This window comes from Hylobates moloch, unplaced genomic scaffold, assembly GCF_009828535.3.
Source record: "Hylobates moloch isolate HMO894 unplaced genomic scaffold, HMol_V3 SCAFFOLD_8, whole genome shotgun sequence".
NCBI lineage: Eukaryota > Metazoa > Chordata > Mammalia > Primates > Hylobatidae > Hylobates > Hylobates moloch.
In genome coordinates, this window is record NW_026652283.1 from 59,710,870 (window position 1) to 59,718,746 (window position 7,877).

The 7,877-nt window shown below is 41.1% G+C and overlaps 1 non-coding gene across 1 annotated transcript; it reads left to right on the top strand.

Moving 5' to 3' along the window:
* Nucleotides 1–3,512: 3,512 nt before the first annotated feature.
* LOC116473978 (U7 small nuclear RNA) lies at nucleotides 3,513–3,573 on the top strand. The gene has a single exon (XR_004249527.1). It is a non-coding gene; the product is annotated as a U7 small nuclear RNA (small nuclear RNA).
* The last annotated feature ends 4,304 nt before the right edge of the window (nucleotides 3,574–7,877 follow it).

The following is a 7,877-nucleotide window of genomic DNA, read 5'->3' on the forward strand; positions in this document are numbered from 1 at the left end:
ATAACTTTTATACACATTAGGAAACAAAAAAAAATTGTGTGACTTGGTTTATTGCCATATCCACTTTGTTGTAGTGGTCTAGAACCAAAACCACGTTATATCTGAGGATGGTTTCCACCATCATCAAGTGGAAACAATGTAAACAGGACTAGACCCAACAGGTCCAAAGTCACAAGAAAATTGCACATGCAGATGGCTCACACTGCAGCATGGCTTTTCTGATTTCACTGCCACACTTTCCATATCCCACTCCTGTGGAATCACGGATACTTCCTTATGATCACTTGCCTGGGGAGGAAAAAAAAAAACCTAACCAAATTTATAGAAATATCTGTATGGTGTGATAGCTCTTGCCCTAAATGGATTGCTGTAGCATTCAGTTCCATCTAGGTAGACCCTGAAGGATGGTGGGAAAGGGATATCCTCCCTGTGGGAGAAACTTCAAGAACTGTAACTCACTGGGTAGTCTGCTCCTTGCAAATGAAAACATCCTATGTGATGTGAATTTTCCGTGCAACCTTGCTTCATTGCTTCAACAAATGAACTCTGTCAGTCAATATTCTGATACTCATTAGATTTACAGGTCTTATCTTGCACCCCATCAGCCAGAAGGAGTTGATGTTGATCTTATAGAATAGTGACATGGCTATCAAAAACTCAGTTACATTGCCAGCTCTCAGGCCATGCTATATTGGGGTGTGAAGCTGGGATGTGGTCCTGAGGGAAGAGGTAAATGCTCAGAACCTTTGAATAATACATAGTGCAGTTTCTCTTCTCCAGGAACCAAAGAAGTATAAATGGGGTTGTGCCTCCAAAAGTTTTATCAGCAGTCCTTGCACAAAATGTTTGTTTCCTGTCCTCATGACTTTGGTCTTTGATAATTTAGCAGTTTTAATAATTAAGGTAAGAGTACACACACCATGGATACAATAATTTTGTGGGATAGACAAGTAGAAATGTCTTATAGTCAGAAAATACAGGGTCACAATTTAAATGAGAAGATAAGACTAGAGATAACAGTTTGAGAGTCTTCAGGTGTCCGATGTGAAGGTGTAAGAGTAAATTAGTCCTCTAAAGGAGAGTGCAGACTAAGCAGCCAGCCAAAGACTGCACCCTGGGAAATCCTATAGTCAGAGGCTGAAGAAATGAACACAGGTTGAAGCAATCTAAAATAAAAATCAATGAGGCATTTCTAGCTTTAAACAGTATTTGGCTAGCAGCCCTGCCTCAGGGTCTCTCAACTGCTGCCTAAAACATAAAAAGGTAAAGAAAAATGACAAAATTAATCCTAACACAGAGCATAAACAATGACAAGCTGTTTGCTCATTACCAGGAGGAATTGCCCTAATTTATGAAGCTAATGGAGGTGGATTCAGAAAAACAGTTGTTGGCTTATCCATACTCTACTTCATGGTACAGAACAGATCCACCCATCTGAAAGAAAGTTTGGCATCTGAGCATCCCTTTCCCACTGTCTGCTCACTGAATTGGAGAGCCGGTGTCCATCAGAGCTGCAAACTAAGCAGCTGGCCCTCTTTGGACTCTGTATTAGCCTGTTCTTGAATTGCTGTAAAAAAAAATTACCTGACACTGGATAATTTATAAAGAAAAGAGGTTTAATTGGCTCATGGTTCTGAAGGCTATACAGGAAGCATTGTGGCTTCTGCTTTGGGGGAGGCCTCAAGAAGCTTCCAAGCATGGCAAAAGGCAAAGAGAGAGCAGGCATCTTACATGGCAGTAGCAGGAGCAAGAGAGAAAGCAAGGGAGGAGGTGATACACACTTTTAAACAACCAGCTCTCACAAGAACTCACTATCAAGAGGCATGGTGAAGGGGATGGTGGTAACCGTTCCCGAGAAATCCACCCCTGTGATTCAATTACCTCCCACCAGGCCCCACCTCCAACACTGAGGATTATAATTCGACACGAGATTTGGGCAGAGACACAGATCCAAACAATATCAGCCTCTCGAATCTAAAATCCTGCTTTGAGAGGTGGTTATAATACTGTTAGAGACTATCGTCTTTATGCATGTAACTGGGGACTGCAACTTCCGGAATTCAGTGGGGAAAGATGGGGTGGATGGAGAGACAGGTAATTGTCCATTTGCCCTGTCACATTTGTCCCTATGAATAGAGTGTATGGGGTGAGTGCTGGTCGCAGTGCTTGCTGAAATGATAGCTGATCATGGATTCCATTGGTTTAAGGCAATGGAATAAGAAAAGGCCCTGGGAATTACTCTTACATGGGCATATCAATCTGGACTCTACTTAGAGATCTAAGAGTGGAGCCAAAGGAAATCCACATTTCCTATCTGAATAGGTGACTGATATACTGGATATAGATGAGAAAATAAAGAAGGGGAATACCTGTCCAAACTGACCTAAGATCTTAATTCTCTCCACATCTAGCAGTATGAAAAGCTACCACATCCTTGTGTATTTTATTTCCTCAAGTTAACATTCCTGGCTGTCTCCAGATTCTACTAGCTAAGGTCCATCTTGCCTGACAACCTTTGAAAAAGATCCGGTTCTTGACTTCATCTTCCCTCACAGATTTGAAGTTTCAGGTTATTGTTTGCTTCTCAAGGCTGCTTGGCAAGGCTCTTAGACTTCGACTCCCCTTTGTTCCCTGTCCACAGCTGGTGGTCAGCTCTGCTTACTTGCACATGACCTGTCAAGTCCTTGGAACCTTGGTCCATATCGGACTCCCAAGCCCTCTTCTTGTCCCAAGAAAAACATAAAAAATAATATACAAAAGGGAAAGGATCAGAATACAGAAGATTCAGAAGATTTGCTTATCTCTGAAAGTGATTTTCTAAGGAAATAGATAACTCTTTTAGAAAATTTACATTCTCAGGAAGAAAGCAAGAAGATGAGGCCTGCATGAAACAGAAGCAGGAAGACAAAAGAGATGAGATAAAACCCAATCTGAGAATTACAAGTATGTTTGAGGAGTAATCTAGACTAATTTAAACAGAAGTAATAGCAACTCAAAGGCAAATTGAATAAAAATATCTAGACTTAAAAGAAGACCTAAAAGTAAAGAAAAAGGTGACATGAGATTAATGGTCAAAGATCCATGTCCAGACATATCCTAGGGGGCAGAGAAGATAACAAGGAGTTTGCAAGCATTCCGGTAGACTAAAACAGATTACTTATAAATAACTAAAAATCAGATAACCCTCATTTAGAGCTTCCTATAACAAAGTTTGTAACAAAATTTGGATGGATAAAATTTAAAATTTAAGCTACTGTTTAAGTGCAAACTAATGTGTTTATGTATGATGGCAAGAGAAAACATGAGAAGTTTCAGAATAAAATAATACCCATATTTTCTTCTTTAAAAAAGTCTTGAGCATAGCCGAGCATGGTGGCTTTTATCTATAGTCCCAACTACTCAGGACTCTGGAGGCTGAGGTGGGAGGATTGCTTGAGCCCAGGAGTTTGAGGTCAGCCTTGGCAACATTGTGAAACCCATGTCTAAAAACTTTTTTTTAATAAAAAATAAATCACATTACAGCTCTTTTAAGATTTGTCTAGCAGGTTTTCTGGTCTTTATCAGAAAGTCCCCCACAATGCAAAAAATTTTTGTAAGAAAAATAAATTTTAAGAAATAAAACTTGGCTGGGAGCGGTGGCTCATGCCTGTAATCCCAGCACTTTGGAAGACCAAGGTGGGAGGATCACTTGAGCTCACGAGTTCAAGACCAGTCTAGGCAACATGGTGAAACCTCATCTCTACTAAAAGTACAAAAAAAAAAAAACTAACTGGGCGTGGTGGCCTACGCCTGTAATCTCAGCTACTCAGGGTGCTGAGGTGGAAGGATCGCTTGGGGCAGGGAGGTCGAGGATGCAGTGCGCCAAGATTATGCCACTGCACTCCAACCCAGGCAACTGGAGTGAGACTCCATCTCTAAATAAATAAATAAATAAATCTTGAGTATCTTCAACTAACTAGGAACTCAGAATAAGAATTCCAAATGAAGGCCAGGTGTGGTGCTCATGCCTGTAAACCCAGCACATTGGGAGGCCGAGGCAGGTGGATCACCTGAGGTCGGGAGTTCGAGACCAGCCTGGCCACCTTGGCAAAACCCTGTCTGTACTAAAAATACAAAAATTAGCCAGGCAGGCACCTGTTATCCCAGCTACTCAGGAGGCTGAGGCAGGAGAATCGCTTGAACCTGGGAGGCAGAGGATTCAGTAAGCCGAGATAACACCATTGCACTCCAATCTGGGAGACAGAACGAGACTCCATTTCAAAAAAAAAAAAAAAAAAGGAATTCCAAATGAGGAAGTTGTGCTATAAAATAAGAACAATGGACATTAAATCCTATTAAGTGCTATTTATTCAATTAGCAGATATTTATTAAGTATTTTTACTATGTACTAAGCAATGGAAATGCAACAGTGAACAAGACTGTTTATTCCACTTGAGGGAAATAAAGACAAGTCAATAAGTAATTATAGGTCGGGCACGGTGACTCACTCCTGTAATTCCAGCACTTCAGGAGGCTGAGGCGAGCGGATCACCTGAGGTCAGGAGTTCGAGATCAGCCTGGCCAACGTGGTGAAACCCCATCTCTACTAAAAATACAAAAATTAGCCAGGCATGGTGGCCAGTGCCTGTAATCTTAGCTACTCGGGAAGCTGAGGCAGGAAAATCACTTGAACCTGGGAGGTGAAGTTTGCAGTGAGCCGAGATGGTGCCGCTGCACTCCAGCCTGGGTGACAGAATGAGACTCTGTCTCAAAAAAAAAAAAAAAAGTAATTATGGTCAAGTGTGTGCTATGAAGCATATAGTGGAGGTTGATGGCCACCCAGAAGTGCAATGTTAAAACGATGCTAGAAATTAGCAGGCAAACAAGAGCAGGGAAGAGAATATTCTAGACAAAGTGAAGAGCCTCAAGCAAGAGAGAGCATTTGAAAAATGGAAATGTGTTCAGTGGGCCTGGAGCTTTGAGATCAGGCTACCAAGGTAGTCAGGGGCTGGATCATGACTGTAAACCATACTAAGGGCTTTGGTTTTTATCGTAAAGGTAAGGCAAGGGATAGATACTATGGAAGAGTTGATCAGGAAAAAGATGATCAAATCTGAGCTTCAGAAAATACTCATTTTTTTTTTTTTTTGAAACAGGGTCTCCTTTTGGTCGCCCAGGCTGGAGTGCAGTGGCACCATCATGGCTCACTGCAGCCTCGAACGCCCCCTAGGCTCAAGCAATCCTCCCACCTCAGCCTCCTGAGTATCTGGGACCACAGACTTGCACCACCATGCCCAGCTAGTTTTTTTTGTTTGTTTGTTTGTAGAGACAAGAATTTCGCCATGTTGTCTAGGCTGGTCTCAAACTCCTGGGCTCAAGTGAGCCGGCTGCCTGGGCCTCCCAAAGTGCTCGGATTACAAGCATGAGCCACCATGCCCAACCACATTTTTTCTATATAGGAAATGGATTAGACTGTAGTAGATAAGTGGGTGGATTCATAAGATGTTTGCAAAAAAAGATAGGAAATCAAATCAACAGGATATGGTGAGTGACTGGAAACAGCAGGTAAGGGAGAGGAGAAGTTAAGAGCAACTTCTAAGTTTCTAGCAGGGGCTGTGAGGTAGATAATGGTGCTGTTACTGAGAAGGGAGATCTTGCAGGAGGACCAGGTTTAAGGGAAGGGCTCAGTTTGGAATTTTTTGAGTTTGAGGAAGCTAGGAATCATTCAAGTAGACAACTAGGTATATGAATCTGAAGCTAAGGGACAATATCTTTCTCAGTGTACAGGTCTTGGAGTTAAAAACAATTGTCAAAAAGATTAGCCTAAGAATGTTCATAGAAGCTTTATTCACAAAAACCAAAAACTGGAAACAATCCAAATGTTCAATGGGAGAATGAATATGCATACTGTGGTACATTTGTATTATAGAATACTACTCTGTAATAAAATAATAAACTATTGATATATATAATACAATAGGTGACTGCAAAACAACATCATATTAAGGAAAAAAAGCCAGAAAACACTACATATTTTATTATTCTATTTGTGTGAAGATTAAGACCAGTAAAACTCGTCTATAGTGATAAAAATCAAAATAATTGTTGCCTGGGGTTGTTGGGGAGTAGGAGGGGGTGTTGGTGGCAAGGAGGAGGATGAGGGGATTAACTGGAAAGGGGCTAGAGGGAACTTGCTGTGTTGACAGAAATGTTCTGGGTTTGTCTTGACCGGGGTGTTTTTTACACAGAAGGGTACATTTGTCTTAACTCATCAGATTATATACAAAAGATCTGTGCATGTTACTGTATGCAACTTATATCTCAGTAAAATTAATTAGTGAAAAATAAATAAAAAGCACCCAGGAGAGAATTTCCACAGGTTCCTACCATCATCATATCTATCCATCCTATATCTGTGCCCAGGTACTGCCTTTCCTCCTGTTTATAAAAATGAACTATCTTTTCTCCTAAAGCCACTCTTCCATTGCAGCACTAGATCCCATTCCTTCTCATCTCACCTCATTGAGGACATTACTCTGGTAATTCTCCCTTCACCCTCCTGCATCAGTTTTTCTGTCTCTACTGGATCATTCACATGAGCACAGAAACATGCTGAAAAATCCCCCATTCTAAAAAGAGAGAGATGTCCTCCTTTGACCTGACATCCTCCTCCAACTTACATTCCATTTCTCTACTTTTGTTACAACAAAATTCTTCATAAGTGTTGCCTGTATTTTCCATCTACAAGTTCCTTCCATGTCTTCTCTTAAACTTACTCCAGTTAGGGTTTTGCCCTCATCACAACTCAAACTGCCTGCTAAGGTCACCAATAACCTTTATGTGCCCAAATCAAACGGTTAACTCTCAGACCATTGATCTTTCTTTTCTCTGCTAAACACATTCTATGCTTGCTTCAGGATTTGTTTTCTTCTTACCTCATTGGCCGTTCTTCCTTTGCTGATCCATTTCCCTCAACCCCATCCCTAAGTATTGGGTTTGGCCCTTGCAACTCTTTTCTTTCCTATCTATGCTCACTGTCTTGATGGTCACATCCAATCTTGTGGCTTAAATACAATCTATATTCTGACAATATCCAATTAAAAAAAAATTCGCTCCTCAAGACCTGCATCAACTCCAAACTCACAATAATAATTAATTCCCAGTATAGCTCAGAGGGAAAATTGCAAGGTCTACTGAATGAAAGAAAATACTACATACACAGAAAATGCAGCAGTTGAAGGATAACTTGTATTGTCAGAAATTTGGGGAGCATATTGACAGTATATTCTAAAGGTATTAGTCCACAGAGAAAAAAAATATAAGGTTGGATCTGGCTAAATTTATTAATATAAATATGGGGATTTAATATGTTTAACTGCCTAGGTGTAACTAACAATTTGCTTGGCTGGTTAGCAGGACTGACTTCAATAGTGGCCTATAGTGAATGAAATTGAGATGCCATCCCAGCACTTTGGGAGGCCGAGGCGGGTGGATCATGAGATGAGGAGTTCAAGACCAGCCTGGTCAAGATGGTGAAACCCCGTCTCTACCAAAAATATAAAAATTAGCTGGATGTGGTGGTGCACGCCTGTAATCCCAGCTACTTGGGAGGCTGAGGCAGAAGAATCGCTTGAACCCGGGCGGTGGAGCTTGCAGTGAGATGAGATTGCGCCACTGCACTCCAGCCTGGGTGACAGAGTGAGACCCTGTCTCAAAAAAAAAAAAAAAAAAAAAAAAAATTGAGATGCCAATACGTCTTTGGTATGCTCTAGGAATTAAACCTCAGGCTTAGGGAAATAAGTATGTTAGAGCAGATATGATCACCCACATACCAACCATACCTCCTGGAGGCCTAGAGGGTATTTCCTTCACCAAGCCATTAATAAAGTAATAAATAT